We start from the raw sequence: 17770 nt of genomic DNA, 5'->3' as shown, positions 1-17770 counted from the left end.
TTCCACACTTCTCACCAAATCACTTTGCAGCAAAATGTTATACTGCTTCACACTGTCAGATTTTAATTGGGAGAATTTGATCAGCACTTATATTAGTTCCAAGAACTGTTGATAGGAGTTTAAAAACTTGTCTGTTGCTAATGCCAAGTACTTTTTAGAGGGGAGGGGGGGTAGCGGGGAGAAAACCTGTTTCTGCTCTAACTGAAAGCAGTGGAAATCGGTTCTCCTGAAATCAACTTACTGTCTGTTGCAAAGATGATCAGCAGTAGAGCAAGAGTAGCTTTTAAACAGACTGCTGGCATACGGGCAACACAAAGAAAGCTGCACATTGTGACACTCCTAAAGAAAAGAGGCGAGAGATTCAATGATTGCTTTCCAGATCTCACAGCTGGACCGCTAAGTTAGGAAACATAAGCAAGCTATCATTTCACTTTTACAGGAGCAGAGAAAAGATGCTTTTGTCCCTCTGTACAGTAGCTGAAGTGCTGCAGTATTTTTTCTAATCCTTGCACATCGTATATGGTGTTTGTGGACTTCAGCTTTAATAAAAAAAAAAAAAAAAATCTCCTACCCACAAAAATGTAATGTACTGCAGTGTGTGTATGTATATATTTGGACAACAAAAGAATTTTAGATGTGTGTTTTCTGCCAGCACACAACGTTGCTGCTGTGCAGCTTGACTGATTTCTGAACATTTAAAGGGGAAAAATAAAATGGTTGTTTAAGGGTTTATAGATTAAAAAGCATGGCAAAATCTTCCCTAACTAGGCAACAGTTTCAGGCCTTGATGCTCACGTGTTTTCCTGGTTCTTTTCTATAATCTTATTTCACTGCAGATGGGTGGGGGGTGGAACAGCAGTGAAAGATGTCAAGACAGAGATTATCAGTAGAAATTAGTCAAACGTTCAGTGTTCTCACAACGTAACCATTTCCATGCTCCAGCAGAAGAGTCCTTTGCTGTTATTTCCATGCCATGATCGTGAGCAATCTCAGCTGCTCTGAGTGATAGGGACATACAAGCACTAGCAAAGAAATTCTATTATCTATTTTGTAGGAGGCTTCTGGATAAGGAATGTGTTCCAAGTAATATCTCTTACTAAAGCATTTTGTTTTTGTTATCTGGGAATAGAAAGGACTCTTCTCTACATCTATCAGTTGTATGCATGGGTGTGCATAGACACAAGTACATGTACACAGTTCTCTCACACGTGCTGACGTGTCACGTACTATACAATTAAAATACTTCACTCTTAAGTTACTGGATATCACTTCAGCAAAGTCTTCCAGCATCTCTGCGTTTTCATTCAGAAGAGCAGTTATGCCTTAGAACTGCCATAACCAGAAAAGCTGCCATTCATGATTTTCTGTTTTGCAAGTAGAAACTATTTAAAACTGAAACAATTTTGATCTGATTTCATGACAATATAGAATTTGTAAAAAGGGGGAAAAAACAAGTATTGCCTCAAATCATCCCTTATGGCATGTCTTTCATAGCTTTACTTTTAAGAGGTTTACAAAACAAATACAAAAAGCCACATTAAAGAGGCATAATCCTAGTACTCATTTTGTGTTTCCAAATGTTAAAAACTAACTCTGTTCAGGATTTAACAAGCATCCACCTACAAAGGCTGTCTGAAAGTAGTTAATCTACAGTAAGTGTACAGGGCTAATGCACATGGAAGAAATGGCTGTGCTTCTCCATATTTAAAATGGTATAAAATAGGGTGGCTCAGAAAATTTTGTGTAGGTCAATTTTTTAAATATTCAAGAGTCAAAAATGTCACAAATTATGTCCTAAAGAGATGTAAACCTTTGTAGTCAAGATATAGAATAGGCGGTACAATTTCCAGATCTGGCTGGAGTAGGTATATGTTCATATTGGAAATACATGTACCAAAATATTATTTTTAAGAAACAAGAAGAAATGCATCTTGAAGGTTAAATGAAAAGCAGTGGTGTTAATTTGTCTCCAGTTAACCTAAAAGATCTGTGAGAAAAGGATAGAAAGCCACCTAGTGTGGGAATGGCTGTGCGGAAGGCTGAGGGGAAGGAAATTCAGGATGATGTAAACTAAGCTTGAGATCCAAGAAAGTGAAACAATTATTTTAAACACACTTATAAAAGAAAGTACATTCTGTAAAAATATAATGATTCTTTTTGTGGATTAATAAATTTGCTACATTGATGCAAACAGATCTGTGCTACCAAAATAATACTTATTTGGTGAAAATGATTTTTATAAAGGTGATTAAACCAAATGATGATGATATCTGTCAAAATGCACTGGATAGGATAGAGAGGATAACCACATTTGGGCCATTGTATCTGAGCATCTATTATGATAAAGTTCTTTAGGTTGAGTAGTGCATGTGGAATAGCTACAGAAAGCCCTTGCAGGAGGGAAAAGAACCCTCATTTCACAAGGAAGAAGGGGATAAAGTAATGTTTTCTCAAGCAGAATGTGTGAAAACAAATCTTTTGTGGGAGTTGTGCACAGGAGGAGGTGGGGCAGGGAGGGTGGCTGCAGACAGAGGCAAGATGTTCTGCAGTCAGTGCCAAGTTGCTTGCACATCCCATGGAAGTGGAAGGGGCTTCCAAGTCAGCCTGGGCAACTTCTGCAACCTCTTTTGCCAGCCTGTCTGTTTAACACAAGATTGTTTTACATGGGGATTCTTACTAGCTCCTTTCATACAGCTTACATACCTATTAGATTAGGTTCAAGTTTCGCTTGCATCCGTACTGTATCCAGATGGCATGGATAAACTGTCCAAGCCTACATCCTGTTCTGCACATTAATTAAGATCCGTAGTTGCTTTGCTTAGCATGCTGGTTGCCTGGCTCCTAGTTTCCACCACTTGCCCAGCATCACAGTCTAGCAACAAAGGGAGAACAGATCTTTCCCTAATCGAGGGTGAAGTGTCCTAGCCACAAAGGAAGGACACTAGTGTGCAGGCTCTCTCTCCAGAGCCAGATTATTCAGTAGAGCTTTAGCCCCTAGATTTCTTTTTTTAGCTTTGAAATCCTACACTTATTCAAGAAGCTCAAAGTATTAGGAAAATGCTTCATGTTTCAGCAAATGTACAAGAGGTTCAGGGAACTGGCTACCACATTAAACAGTTACCCTGTGGCCTGCACTGTAAATGAAGAGGAATAACAGCAGTTATTGAAACTTGTTCTACTTTGTCACAGAGCTACTGGAGCTACCTGAGCTTCATTGCTTGCTTTTTGGAAAACCAAGAAGAGAATATAACCCAGAAACAATCATACCTCTGTAGTCCAATTGTTCCCCCATGCTTGGGGGGAAAAAAAAAAAAAAAAAAAAAAAATGTGAAAGGAAAAAGTGGTCAGAGTAGCAATCTTGTATCATGTGGCTACGTTTTCAAGTTGTTCAAAGCCTATATGGTGTTACATTGCTTTCAGACACAATAAAATGCCAGTTATTAATCCTGCAATTATCCAGTCTTATCATTGCTGTCCACACAGGCTGGACTTCTAGATGATATTGTTTTCATTAGTGTGACCAAAGGAAAATTTAGAGAACCATCTCTCAAATGGACAAGTGAGAAATATAAGGATTAAGAAATTAATCCTAATACTTAATTACATTAATATATTTTGTCATTCTGGATGGGGACTTTTTGATATTCTGGGTAACTCTTCTATCAATTCATTTTTGTGGCTGCAAAACATGATTACTGGGGAGATGGGGGAAATGCTGCTCATGACATCAAAAAGCATATCCTTCCTGTCAGCTCTGAACATGGAACAGGAATATCTAATCAAAAGGGTTTGCTCTGAATAATATCAATTCCTGACCACAAACTCTAAATCCATGTTATAGGAGCACAGCAGAATGATCTACAGGTAACAGAAATGGAAAAAAGGAATTGATAGGGAGATCAGACTGTGACTAAATGGAAGCAGGGAGGCTGAAAGGCAGCATTTTAGTAAGAAAGACTTTTGCATGGCTTTCAGGTACAATTGGGCAGATTTGTATAAAATAATTTCATCCTGGAGACCATTTAAATTTCATTGATAAGAATGCACTTCATTGCCTCATTTAGAAATTTCCATTGTGGCTTTTTCCCCCCGATTTGTATAAAAATAAGAACCATCTGTAGGGGGGGAAAAAACACAACTTGTTTGTGTGACTGCTTTGCTGTTGTTGTTTAGATTTCTAGGAAACAGATGCGTGTTTTTCATTTGGGGAAAGCATACATCTGTTCTGCTAAATTCTCTCCAGAAACCCTTAATTTTCCAGTAAGAGCTTATTCAATTACATTTGAAAATAAGAAACTTTCCCTCCATCATCTGTACACAGGTCTGAATTACAAGGAAAAATAGTCAGTTTGACATAGTGAGAATTTTTATTCAGCAAATCTGTAAGAGTTTGCAAAATGTTATATAATAATTTACATAACAGAAGAAAAGGGAAAGTAGTAACAAATATACTTCTGTAATCTATGAAGGGATATCTGCACAGTTGGAACTGTTATTTTTATAGTCTCATATTGAAGACTGGACTACAGTTTAATGGGGATGAAACCAATAAAATTGTATAGAAATTCCTGTATAAGTTTTACTATAGATAGAATTCCCATCTACAAATTTCTTAAAAAAAAAAAAGCATTCTGTAACAGGGATATTATTGGCTTTTATATGGGGATGGCTTAAATATTTTACATGGAAGTTATCATTCTCTTGCTAAATTTACGGGTCTTCTCCAGGAGTTGAAAAGGAGAGTTCATCTCATGTGTTCAGAACATTAATCAGCTTTGGGATCCTACTTCAAAAAATTACCTGGTATATTTCTTCCATTTCTTACTATTTTGAAAAGAAACGAGCTACAACACAGATTGTAATATCATGCAAGTCATTCATATATGCCCATTTCAGGGTTCAAATTACAGTATCTTCCATTAAGAAATCTTTCTTTGGCTAGGGGATTTTTATCTTTAGCTTAGAAATAGAAAATGAAGAAATTTCATAGTCAGTAGTCAAATCTCAGTGCAGAAGAGATCTAAGAGTACATCAAGAGGAGTAAACCTATTAACTCATTCCCCTTTAGGGAGAAGATCCTACAGTAGAGAAACATTTTGGAAATAAATTTGAAGCAGGTGGACAGAGCAGCAGGAGGGCAGTATCAGGCTAATACAGCAGGAGGGCAACACCAGCCAGTTAGAAAAAATGAATTGCATGGGCTGTAGGGGACTGCGTATTAGAATTGCCAAGCTGAATATTTCCTACTGCATATCCTAAATAAATTAAACCTGTCCAGAAATATGGGCAATGATAGCTCCCCACATGATACAAGTAGCAATGGAAATGAAAGTTGGCCATGTGTGTTCCTGTAAAGCCCTGAAACTTCAAGTGGGGTGTCACTTCAGTCCCATTTAAGCCTATTGCTGTGAGCTAGGCCCCTAGACAGATGTAAATGTCCCTGTTGGTATATTTTAATGATACTACTCACATTGTCTATACAGCAGTGAATGTCTTTCACTGTGACAGGCAGCTTCCTCTGCTTTACATTCCTTTTGTAAGCCAGGACTGGTGCTGTCTGGTGGTGGAAAACAGGGTGGGCAAGACTGCCTGCAGGAGGTGCATCTGTGGGTGAACCAACAACTGGGAGAACCCTGCCAAGTTCCTCCTGCTGTACCTTGAGTCAAACTGCTCTGCACCAGTAGCAGGCCCCACACCCTGTGACAGGGACCCTGTTTCTCCGTGAACAGCGGATTCATGTCTGACTCCTGGAGCAGGGTGGGCCCAGTCCCCTCGAACCTTTATCTTGCTGGAATAGCCCCCAACTCCCTTGGTCGGCCACGCTGGCTGGTGTATGGCTGCTTGCATTAAAGTGTATTAGTTGGTTCATTTGTCTCTGCCTCGGCTGCTTTGCTTCTGGAGCTTTGTGATATTGGCTGGTGCTCCTCAGGCAGCCATTGTAATGCTGCCTGGATGTTGCCCACCTGCTTGTTTGTCCGTAGATGCCTGATAGTTTGCCTGCTGTCACTCTGCCTATATCTTTTCTCTCTTCTGTGGCAGCTGGCCTGGTTGTTGGTTGATTTGTTGCATGCAGCGCTTTTCCTCCCCTGACAGCATACCTTAGGCTACAAATTGCACTCTGAATTTTCTGTTTCATAAGAGTACAAAGCAAAGCCTGTTGAACAGAGCTGAAACCTCCTCCTGACTTCAGTGGGACACCGAATCATATCCTAGGTCACCGATGCTACAGGATAAGCCAAAGAGTTTAGCTCTGTGCTCAAAATACCACACTTCTGGGAATAGTGTCCAATAAATTATTTTTTTCTAGAGAGGTCCCTGCTCTATGGAATATTGAGGTTTCTCAACATTTCTCCTTCTAGACTTCATCTTTTTCTTTAAAGTACAATTTGTGAGAACATCTTTCATAATTTCAGCCTGATGAATGTTCCTCCTCAAAGTCTCTTGATCTGCATTTCACTTTGCTGTTTTTCTGATGCAAAGGGTTTCAGGGTTTTATGCTGCTGAAGAAAACATTCTTCCAAGGAAGACATCTTTCCTTTAGTCTCCCATGGGAATGCATCTGTATTTCTGAAAGAGCAAAATTCTCTATTGGACCTTTTGAAAGAATCGCTGGAGTTTCCAGACTCCTCTGGGACTCCTGTCTGTCTCCCCAGTAGCAGATAAAAACTGATTGGTGAGGCACTCAGCATTTTTCACTTTCTTGTCTTTATTTCAGCGTGCTATAGAGGAGCTTGAGTTACTGGTAGAGCCTGCCCCCAACCGCATCCCAGGGTGGGCAAAGGTCAGCTGAAAGTATTGCTTAAATAATCATAGGATTTTATTGTGTGATCTTGCACCACATGTGACTTCATAGTGGCCTTATGAAATTCTTTCTGCTTTAATTAGCAGAATGTCAACATTTGTCTTCTACCCATGGCTTTAGGAGAGGTTTAGCACTAAGCTATTAGACATCATCTGAAAACTGACAGGCATTTTAATCAAGAAACATGTTTATAAAACTTCAGTGTAACAAGTTAGCTGTGAGTAGGTTAGAAGAGGACAGCAACAGAGACATCATGCAGATTTAAGTATTTGTTTTCTATTTCAATAAAGAAAAGAACATATGACCAAGGTTAATCCACCATAACACCAGCCTTGGAGCTGTTGGGAAGTGTCCTGCCAAGGCTCCTTGGGTTAACTCTTTCCTATTCACACAATACCTCATGATGCAGGAAGGAATATAACAAAACTATTTTTCTGGTCTATTATGTTGGTATAAATCTTTCCTCTGCTTACAGAAGAAGGCAGATGAAGTTTTCCGTGTCCAGCTCAGGTGTATCTTTTTATCCCAGTAAGTTCAAGTCCTTCCCCTCCTCCTCTCTCTGGAAAGTTCTTCCAACAGTACTTTTTGGGATCTGCCTTCTCTGGCAGTATAGCACCCTGCACAACACCTTTTTTCTTGCACATGAATGCATGTAAAGCAAACACTCAAAAGCAGTACTAACATCTAACAAGTGGATGCAGAGTAATCACAGGAGGAAGTCAGAAATAGGATGCCAGGAAAGGGCTTCAGGGTGTGTTCTGTACCTGGCCAAACAGGCGGGATAATCAGCTTTGTGATGCTGATGCCATGCAGAGATCCCAGCTCATCCCACCCTGCAGCCCCACAGGCTGTGCAGAAAGTGGTAATGTTTGCAAAATAGAAGTTACTGCCTTACACTCTCAACTTGAGGACTACGCTTTCCAGCAGTCTCCATTCTCAGACCAACTAGGCAATAAACAGAAGTTGCTTAAATAGGAAAAGACAGATCTCATTTGTAAGTAATTACAATGTAGTCTGAGACTTTTGGTTCCTGTAAGTAAGAAAATACCTAGAAATTGAACATAAAAGAGAAATAAAATGCTTTAAAAAAAAAAAATCTAAATCAGTTTTCTGTTCTTAAAAGGCAATCATTGACATTTGTCATTAGCCTTCCAGCAAAAAATATGAGCGTGGACTTTTGGCTTCTGCTCCACTATCTGCTTTATTTCTTTTGAGGTACATACCTCAACATCCTGATTTTTAAAGATTTTCAAGGGACTAATAATGATTGTCATTCATGAAGTCTGATTTCCAGTGTCCCAAATTTATGAGTATTCATTTAACAATTATGATGCTAAAATAGATTTGCTTGTTTATTTGTTTATCCTGGGTTGTTTACTGTCTAGGTCAGCTTCACACTAGCTCAATAAAGTACTTGCAGGATATATTTACTATTGTTCACTAACTAATAAACGGGCTTGCACTTTTCATACTTACAGGAGATTCTGCAGAGCATGTGACTTCCGTTGTAGGTTAAATGGCTTACATGTCTATTAATATTATATCTTAATTTTTCAGGATTGCAGTACTGAGTAAATTGCAGGAAATGGTTTATTCTTCAGTCTATTCCAGTCTGTCAGAACTGACTTGGTTAGTATGCAGGACTGAGCATGTTATCTTGGGAGCAAAAGGTCAGCTCTGCCAGTTCGGTGAAAGACAGTTGCTGGGAATCACATGGACAGAAGCTCTATGCCAGTCAAAAGAGCAATTTGCTACACTCTCAGGACTAGACTAACAGGATGAAGATGAAAGAGCTAAAACATAATTTATCAAGTTGAAATCAACAAGACCAAAAAACTCAGATTAAGTCAGACATTCTTTTTCACAGAGCTCCTAACGGGTAATTGGGGGATGGAAATCCAAAGTCCCTTTCTTCAGCCATAGATTGACTTTGTGACTGGAAAAATATACAAAGTTCAGTTCAATTGGATCCAGGTTAAAAATAATGTTCATGTGCTAATACGGAAATTAAGCTTTCTGAATCTATTCTTATTTTTCTTCTAAAAAAAATCAAGTCACTACTATGGGAAAAATAAAGAATTCTAAAGAGGTAAACAACTTCAAAGGATATTTTTTTTAACCAACATGGTTAAAACTTGTTTTCTAGGTATTCTTACAATGACATAAGAAAACAGATATGCATGCAATACAGTCACTGAGGAATGAAAAAAAAAAAAAAGAAAATCAAAAGTAGGGCACTGTCTTATACACAATTGATGAAAAATTTACTTGCTTCACCTGACACTTCAGTATTGACTTTATCTAATGTGGAAAACAATCATAACAGAAATAGTAATATACAGTATTGGTAACTGAAAGCAGCACAAATTGAGTGCAAACAATATGAAAAGAGAAAGTCACTAGTCCAGGTAGTCAATAAAGATCACAGTATTCAAGTAACATGCTTGAATCACTGTTATTAATCAGGCTCCCAATTTATAACAGATGATATTGTGCAGTCGGTGATTGATAATCCTTTCGGGCCTAATGCCAGTTCTTCCTTGAACCATGAAGGCACAGTTTGTGTGTGTTTGAGAATTCTTAGACTGGTGAGCTCCACAGTTCACCAGCTGCCCAAATTACTTTCTACTGGGAAAATAATAATAATAATAATTATATTTTTAAATATATATATATATATATATATATATACACACACTCTTTTTCTCTCTTTCCTCTCTTCTTTTCTGGTATAGAGGTGAACTTGCAATACATTGAACATAAACATAAGAGCTATTAGAAGCAATTGTTCTATAATAAAACATAATGTTTCTAGAGCAAAAACATCTGTCACAGCACAGACATCATCCTGTAAACCCATCTAACTAACTTCATTTTCCCTTCTGATTGTATCAGGATAGCTTGCGGCATGACAGTGATTTGAGCGACAGACGTCCAACCTGGAACAGTGCTATGCATATTTATGTTTGTTTACAGAGCCTCATCACTCCTGAAAGATGTAAATTTTAAATTTGCTTTTATTGGGAAAAGGAACTGTGAGGAAAAGGTTGTTACCTTGGAATGCAAAGTTATTGTAAGGCTCTGCCTTTCATAAAAATTTTACCAAGTTTTTAAATTGACTTTTGGTTTCCTAATGAAAAAGAGCATGAATAATTTAAATGTAGACTGCCTTTTTTTTTTTTTTTTTTTATTAGAACCATACTATACCAATACAGCAAAAGAGACAACACTCAAGATACAGCTTAACTTAATCCTTCTCTTCCCAGGCTTTGATTACAATCTTCAAAACAGCTATAGAGCCTCTGTATTAAAGGCAGATTTTCCTTATCTTCCTATTAAATTATGGTTAGATTTCTGGAATGCTACCTTAGCAAGTTTAATCAATGAGTCCTCAGAACCATAACAAAAAATAGCTAATTATTTAAAACATATAGACATAAAGCACCAGATACTTTGCATTATGAGGTATTAAAAACCTCTATACAAAATATCTTTCAGTTTTTCCGTTATGCATCTATTGTAACAAATCAATTCCCAATTCTAACATGCCTCTAAAGAAACAGGCAGTTTTGTTTGTGGTATGGGTATGACAATCCTAATTCTTGCACTTTCATTTCAATCCTATTTGACCATATCTTTCGTTTCTTTATAGTGTACAAGATGTAATGGGTCATATATCTTGTATAAACAAAGCTTTCTACCATGAGATCTGCAATGTAGGCAAAATATGTTCCCTCGCCAATAAAACCATGCTCTCTCTTTAATGATACCAATCTGTAAGTTGGCATTTTGCATTATGTGCTTATTTGTCTGGCAGTAAATTGATTTGTTCGACTCAGAAAGAGAATAATGTGCAACCTAATAATCTTGAACTACTGTAGTCTACTACAGAAAGGTTTAGGTGCTTATTTTCCAAAGGCCACACTCTCATTTCAAATCTCTGCTCTTCGACCTAAAATAAAAAAGAGGGGGAAAGAAAGGTAATTTCTACCTGATCACTGTTTCCCTATCCTGGGTCCTCTAATCTCATATCTATCAGGCAATTGGCATGGTCAGCTGACTTTTTTTTTTTTTAAACTGCATCTATTTTCTGTTTTCTGTAAGCTCATGGCTTTCTGCAGAGGTAGCCTGTAAAGACTACAGAAAGATACACAAAATGTTCCCAATCTTGGGATGTATCTCTTGGAATTTTTTTTTTCAAGGCGGGAGAGAAAACGGTCTTGCTTAAATTTCCTAGTGAAACACTAAACTGAATGACAGTGATGTTTTTAATCATTACTTTTAAATAGATACATAGTCTTTATATGATGAAACACAATATTTCATTTTAAATATTTGTCTGGGATACAGGAACAACAAATATTCATAGCTATATCTGACTATACTTTTCTGTGACAACTACTGATGCTGTGATAACTGCTTCTTTTCATAAAAATAAAAAGCTTTTGTCTCAAACAGTTTTTCATTTTGAAGCCTGTGTTACCTTAATTCAGGTACTAAATGACTTTTGTCTGATTTTCCCACAGTAATAATAAAGCAGCCTTTCCCAGGGGCTTACTTCTCCCCAAATCTCACTGATTTGTGGACAGTTCTAGAGCATGGATTTCTGTCATGTCTATTACTTATTTTATTTCTCTTATATTATTGTTACTTTTGTGATACAGCACAACATGTCATGTTGTGAACCCACGAGTTAAAAAAAGAAAAGACCATCCTTTCCTTAGAAAGTTTAAAATGACTCCATCTGAAGATAGAAACTGTATGAGGTAAAACCATTGGAGAAATAACAACGTAATAGTGAAACGGTTATGCTTTCCATTAGAGAGGTAGTCCAAAATGTGAAAATGTCATCAAGTATCTTGGGAAAGACATTTTTTAAAATTGCAGCCAGATCTACACTTCAGCCAGCAGAACTAGCAGATGTACTCTGACTCCTTGTGCAGAGAAAAATGAAAGTCTCTTAAATACCTTCTAGTCTGAGGGGGAAACTATGAAACTGCAATTTTGTGATTGAATTAAACTGTTCCATTTCCTAATTTTATTACAAGCTTTGTCAGAGGAATGGCTAAATGTCTCCTTATTAGTCCTCATCTCAATCTTTATCTCAGGAGACTTTTATCATAATGAGTGTTAATTCTATGAAATTAATTGAGAGGTTGTTATTTTCAACCTCTCTAAATGGTGTGTATTTTTGATTGACTGTTCAATGACAAGTATCTTCTCATTTTCCACTATAATAAGGCTATGAAAAGGAAAAGAAGTGGAATAGTTGGCCAATTAAGTTATACAATAATGACAAGGTCAGGCCAAAGAGAGTACATTGTGGTAGTTTACAAATTACTAAGAAATTTGGATTTTTCATGTTCCTGACAGAAGTTGTAATGAAAATAGAAAGTGACACACGAATCCATTAACATGACAGCACAATAAAAGGGAGGAGAAATAATTTTAAGCATACAAGTATACATCACAATAATTTGAATGGGTCAGAGACAAACCCACAAGAGAACTAAGACTCTTTCCAAAATAAGATGATGCACCACAGAAAACATACATTTTTCATTTCCTCCTAAATCCGTGTCTTCCTTAGTTTCCTGTATTTCAGGGAAGTTTTTCCTTGCTTTATCTCTTCAGTCTGCCCTATCTCTGAGTCATGCAATGATGGTTCAATTCATTGAAATCTTGTGATATTGGTTCCTCGTGCTCTGATGAATTTGCCTTGCTCTGCCAAGGAAAGAGCAGCTCTCATCATCAAAAATGTGTGAAGCTGTGCCAGTACAAAGTGACTTGTTTATAAATAAGGAACAATGTAGTCGTATTGAACCTGTGCGTGCAAACATCCTGCATATTACATCATGCTGGTTGAACTGCTTTACCCAATAGTCTTGTGAAACTCATTTGTTGAAAGAAGAGTAGAGCTCCTGTCTCAAAGTTTAGCAAAAATAAAAAGTCTTGGATGAGATTTTTGCCGCTAACTGCTTCCAGTGTTTCCTATGGCTAAGGTACGGTTGTACATTTTGTAAAACCATGATCATGAATGATTTGTTCTGTTTTACACCTATAAGAAGGAAAAAAAATATCATCTGAACATGTTATAAAATGAGGATATGATCTCTTTGAACATCTGAGGTACTCTAGGTTTTCTAACAGTGATATCAGTATTGTTCATTAATTATCTTGCACAGCACCTGCATAGAAAGCTTATAAGAATGATCTTGTCATAATGTGTTAAGTCAATGAAGGAAAAAAAGTGGGTTTTAGGAGTGGACTTTGGGAAGTGGACTTTCCCTGTGACCCTTGCTTCAAATGAAGATGATCCCTAAAACACATAGGAAATTTAAGGGATCTTTTAAATTATGCTACATAAGATCATTCCTTCCAGGCCTGCTGTGCTATATCAGCACAGTTCACTCTGCACCTACCTAAAGCCTTTGGCCCACCCTACAATGTTCCCAATGACTGGGAAAAGTGGAAGGTATAGCACCATCTACATCAAAGAAATCTCCAGCTGTCCTGTTAAAATAGCTCTTCATTCTCTTGGCACTGATGGCACAGTACAAAGGAGACAGAAAGGGTCAAATTTCAATGCTGTGTAGAAGAATATTCTCACACCAATGCTCAGCTTACACAAGTACAGCAGCTTTTATCTCTGAGGGCCTTAGATGATTTTGAGAGTAAAAAATAAAAAGACCAAAACAAACTGTTTTAGTTGCAGGTCTTGACTCAATTTGATGCAACTAGGTGCTGCCTGAGGTCAAAGCAGGGCTCTCTTAGAAGTCTATTCTTGCCAGGGAATTTGTATGGTCTTCCAGACAGCACAGTCACTGCTCCAACAACCACTTTTTACCTGAATACCTCAGACTGGTACAACCAATTTACCCAAAACATTGCTCTCTTTCGATGCCTTGTGTAAATGCCAGCCACCTGAGTGGTGAATTAACCTTGCAGCTACTGTTGCAGTGTTTTAAAATAACGGGATGCACATCTTTCTGCAAGCTGAATTTGCTATACACCCCATAGCAGCTGACACATTAGGGTGTCAGGTTTCAGACTGTTCAGTTATCTCCTGCTCTTGTGATAGGAAATTTTGGGGGGTTTTGATACCTTGTCTTTTACTGTCTCACTCTCATTCTTTATTGCCTTGTGGAAATAGAGAAGAAACTTTCCATCTTACATGTATGTCTCTGAGCAGATCACAGCAGATCTCTCAGAGGCTCCCTCAAGACAGCTTATTAGAGTTCTCTGGCAAAAGAAGAATAAATTAGTTTTTTGTTTTGTTTTGTTTTGTTTTTACCTGTTTTAATATTAAAAAGGCAATATATCTATTTATGTATCATCAGCAAAAATTATCTTCAGACAGATTTTGCACGTGTTTCCACTGAACTCACTTGGTATCCCCAAAAGAGTATTTGATAATCTGTTTTTTTAATATATGCTATTTTCTCTAAGGAAAGGATATTAATGTGCTGTCTTTGTCTCTCATTATGAATTTGAGGATCTATGATTTCAGGGTAAAGATCATCAAGCATCAGCAGAGTTTACAGCCTCAATAAATCTAATTCTTTCACCTAGGAAATTTCTGGAAAGTTTTCAAAAATACATGGTAAACTCTGATCTCCAGATTACAGAATAGTTGAGGTGGGCAGGGACCTCTGGAGATCATCCTGTGCAACTTCCCACTAAAAGGAGGGCCAGCTAGAGCAGGTTTCTCAGCGTCATGGACAATTGGACTTTGAATCTCTCCAACAATGGATTTTCATCAATCTCTCTGGACAAACTGTTCCAGCATTTTATCACTTGCATACTAAAAATTACATTTTATGCCCATGGTCTCATCCTGTCACAAGGCACCACTGAGAAGAGTCTGGGTCAGGAGGATGGGAGGAAATATCCATACACATGGATAAGAGCCCACTGTGCCAACTCTTCTTCAGTCTGAACATTACCAGCTCTTTCAACCTCTCCTCATACAGCAGATGCCCCAGTCCATCAATCATCTTTATGGCCATTTGCTGATATTTATTAAAATGAGAGATAGATGTGTTAGCAAATTAGAGACCAGTTACAACCACATCCCAGGCAAATTAATGCCTTTCTCTGAGGAGAATGGGACATCCCTGGAGCCTTCTGAGGTTGCAGAGGATGGATTTTTTGCATTGGCATGGTGAAGCCATTTCTCCTAACAATTTCCATGTAAATGTTATTCTTGGAGAGCTATGATCTTCACTTTGATAAGTGAATTCACCCATGCTTCCCCCAGAGTAAAGAGATTCAGATTAGGTAATATTTTTACCAATGCCTTATTTGATTATACTTCAGATGTAAGAATGTACTTCCAACAGTAGAAGAATGAAGAGCTGGATCACGAAGTCAGCATGCAGAGGTAAAATATGTTTCAGCTGACAAAAGAGTTGGTTTGCAGCGTTCCTATCCAAGTGATATAATGATGGCAATAATGACCTGTCACAACACATATCTTCAGAGTAATTTCCATCTATACTCACCCAGATGTCAGGAACCTAGCACAGAAAAGGAAGGTATGAACACAACAGTAGATGGCAGAATCACTTACACATCATAAGCTTTCTGACCCTCAGACTTCGTGCTGAACACTGTCCTCTTGTAGGCATTCTTTGAATTATTTTTTCATAAATAATGTTAGTTAGATGCCTACTGAATACTCAATTGTGTTTTCATAGCTACTGGACGGCAGTAAAGAATATTTTTTCTCCCAGGCAAGGCTGATAAAGAATGCAAAAAGGCAGCGCATCTCAATTTTCTGTCACTGCTGGCTTCTTGAGCATGAGCTGACACATACCATGGACTTTGAAGATGCAATGATTGACTCAGTGCAGAGGGGAAGGAAAAGATGTTAGAATTCTATAATCTATCACTGTCCTTAGCAGTGACTAATATAGGACATTAAAATTCACCATGAGTGAGAAGTCATGGTTAAATGTGTTAAAGTTACTTTTATAAAATATGTTCTGTGGGGTTTTGTTTATACGTTCTAGAATAGGGCATAAAACAATGTTTCAATCCAGTGTCACTGTACAGTGTGAAGTATAATTGAGGCAATGTGACAAAGAAGGCAAAAAGAAGGTCCAAGGAAAAATGTCTCACTAAGTTGACTAACAGGACAGCAAAAGACACAGAAAATAAAAGTAGAAACACTGCTTATGATAGATATTTTGTATATATTCAAATATGCTGCCATTTTTGTATTCTCAGTAAGTCCAACACACACAATATTTGCAAAAAATCTGTTTCTCCTATCCTTCAGCTCAGTATTCTTCATAGATATTTTCTTGTCCTCCATACAATCAGTACTTTTAATTATTTCCATTATCATGTACTCAGCTAAGAGTTTAGTTTCAGTAGATTAGATTGAATCCAGTTTGCTTTCATTATTTTCTATTTGTTCCACTTAGTGCAAATTGTTCTCTTTTGTTGTTATTATTTTCCATTAAGCTCTTTGAATTCTATGAATACTTTCTTGAAATACGCAATAATGCACATATTTAAACTAAGTCTCTTTTCACTACTTTTTCTATGTCCTTAGTTTTTATTAAAAAAAAAAAAAAGTCCAAATGACAACATGGTTTAATCCCTCTATTCTATAAATTAATATCCAGTAGCTATTTTCCTTAAACATCTGGGTTGCAAGAGGGAGTGAGGGTGGGGACAGTTGCCTACATTCCTCGTGCAACTATTGCACCATAATTTTTTTTTCTTCTCCTTTCCTAAAATACGACTTTTTAAAATTGGAGACTATGCCTTCTGTTTGACCCTCCTCATACAAAATTTGCATGTGCATTACTTACCTCTTGCTTACAATGTGTCCTGATCCTGAAGCAATTCATGTAGTTCCCTTAGCAGGGAAATATAGTCATGAGGTCGTGTGCCTTTTGGTGCATTAACCCTGTTAATGGTTAAGGATGGTTAAGGTAATGGTTAATGTTAATGGTTAAGGCAATACAAGTTCCTCAAGCAAAGCTCCCCTTTGAGCCCACGACATGACATGTCCAACAATGTAGAAACAGACAGGGATCTTCCATTTTTCCCCAGGCTTGTGAGATTCATAAACTGTGGCTATCATCTGTTGTGTGACTTTCTGACCAAAATGGCTATGTCATAGAATTGTAGAATCACGGAATGGGTTGGGTTGGAAGGGACCTTAAAGACCATCTAGTTAAAACCTCTCTGCCATGGACAGGGATGCCACCCACCAAACCAGGTTGCTCAAAGCCCCATCCAACCTGGCCTTGAGCACCTCCAGGGATAGGGCATCCACAGCTTCTTTGGGCAGCCTGTGCCAGGACCTCACCACCTTCTGAGTGAAGAATTTCTTCTTAACATTTAATCCATATCTCCCCTCTTATAGTTTAAAACCATTCCCCCCTATCCTACCACTGTCTACCTGTGTAAAATAAATGTCTATACAGTCTCTTCCATCTGCTGTTGAAATAATGGGCTTTTATGCACCTGCTGCCTACTTGCAAAACTCTTCATCTCAAAAAACCCTGATTTCCAGATCTTGATAAACTAGTGACCTTCTTGAACAAGTGTAATACAAGGCTCTTGGCATCCCACCTGCCTTGTAAAATGTAGCTCCAACTCAAGACCTCCTCAAGGAGGAGTCTTTTCTGGACAGCCTACATTTACATAAAAGTTGGTCCCTGAATCAGACATCTATGAAGAAATAACTAACTGTTGCAGCTCCCTTTCCAATCTTACAAAAGATCAAAATTCCTTGCTGACCTACCAGGATTTTTTCTTAGCATTAATGATTTTTTTTCAGTCTGTTTATCACAAGCTTTGCATCTACTATTTAAAACAGAATTTAAAATACACAGGTTATTTGCTTCTAAATGCATTCTACAAAGATGGATCCAGAGAGACTCTGGTGATAAACACTGGGTTATTGCTTATTCTCGTTCACCAAGCACTGAAAGTTTCTGCAAGGTA

This window comes from Netta rufina, assembly GCF_964035555.1.
Source record: "Netta rufina genome assembly, chromosome: 8".
NCBI lineage: Eukaryota > Metazoa > Chordata > Aves > Anseriformes > Anatidae > Netta > Netta rufina.
Note: the sequence above shows the minus strand (reverse complement) of the source record.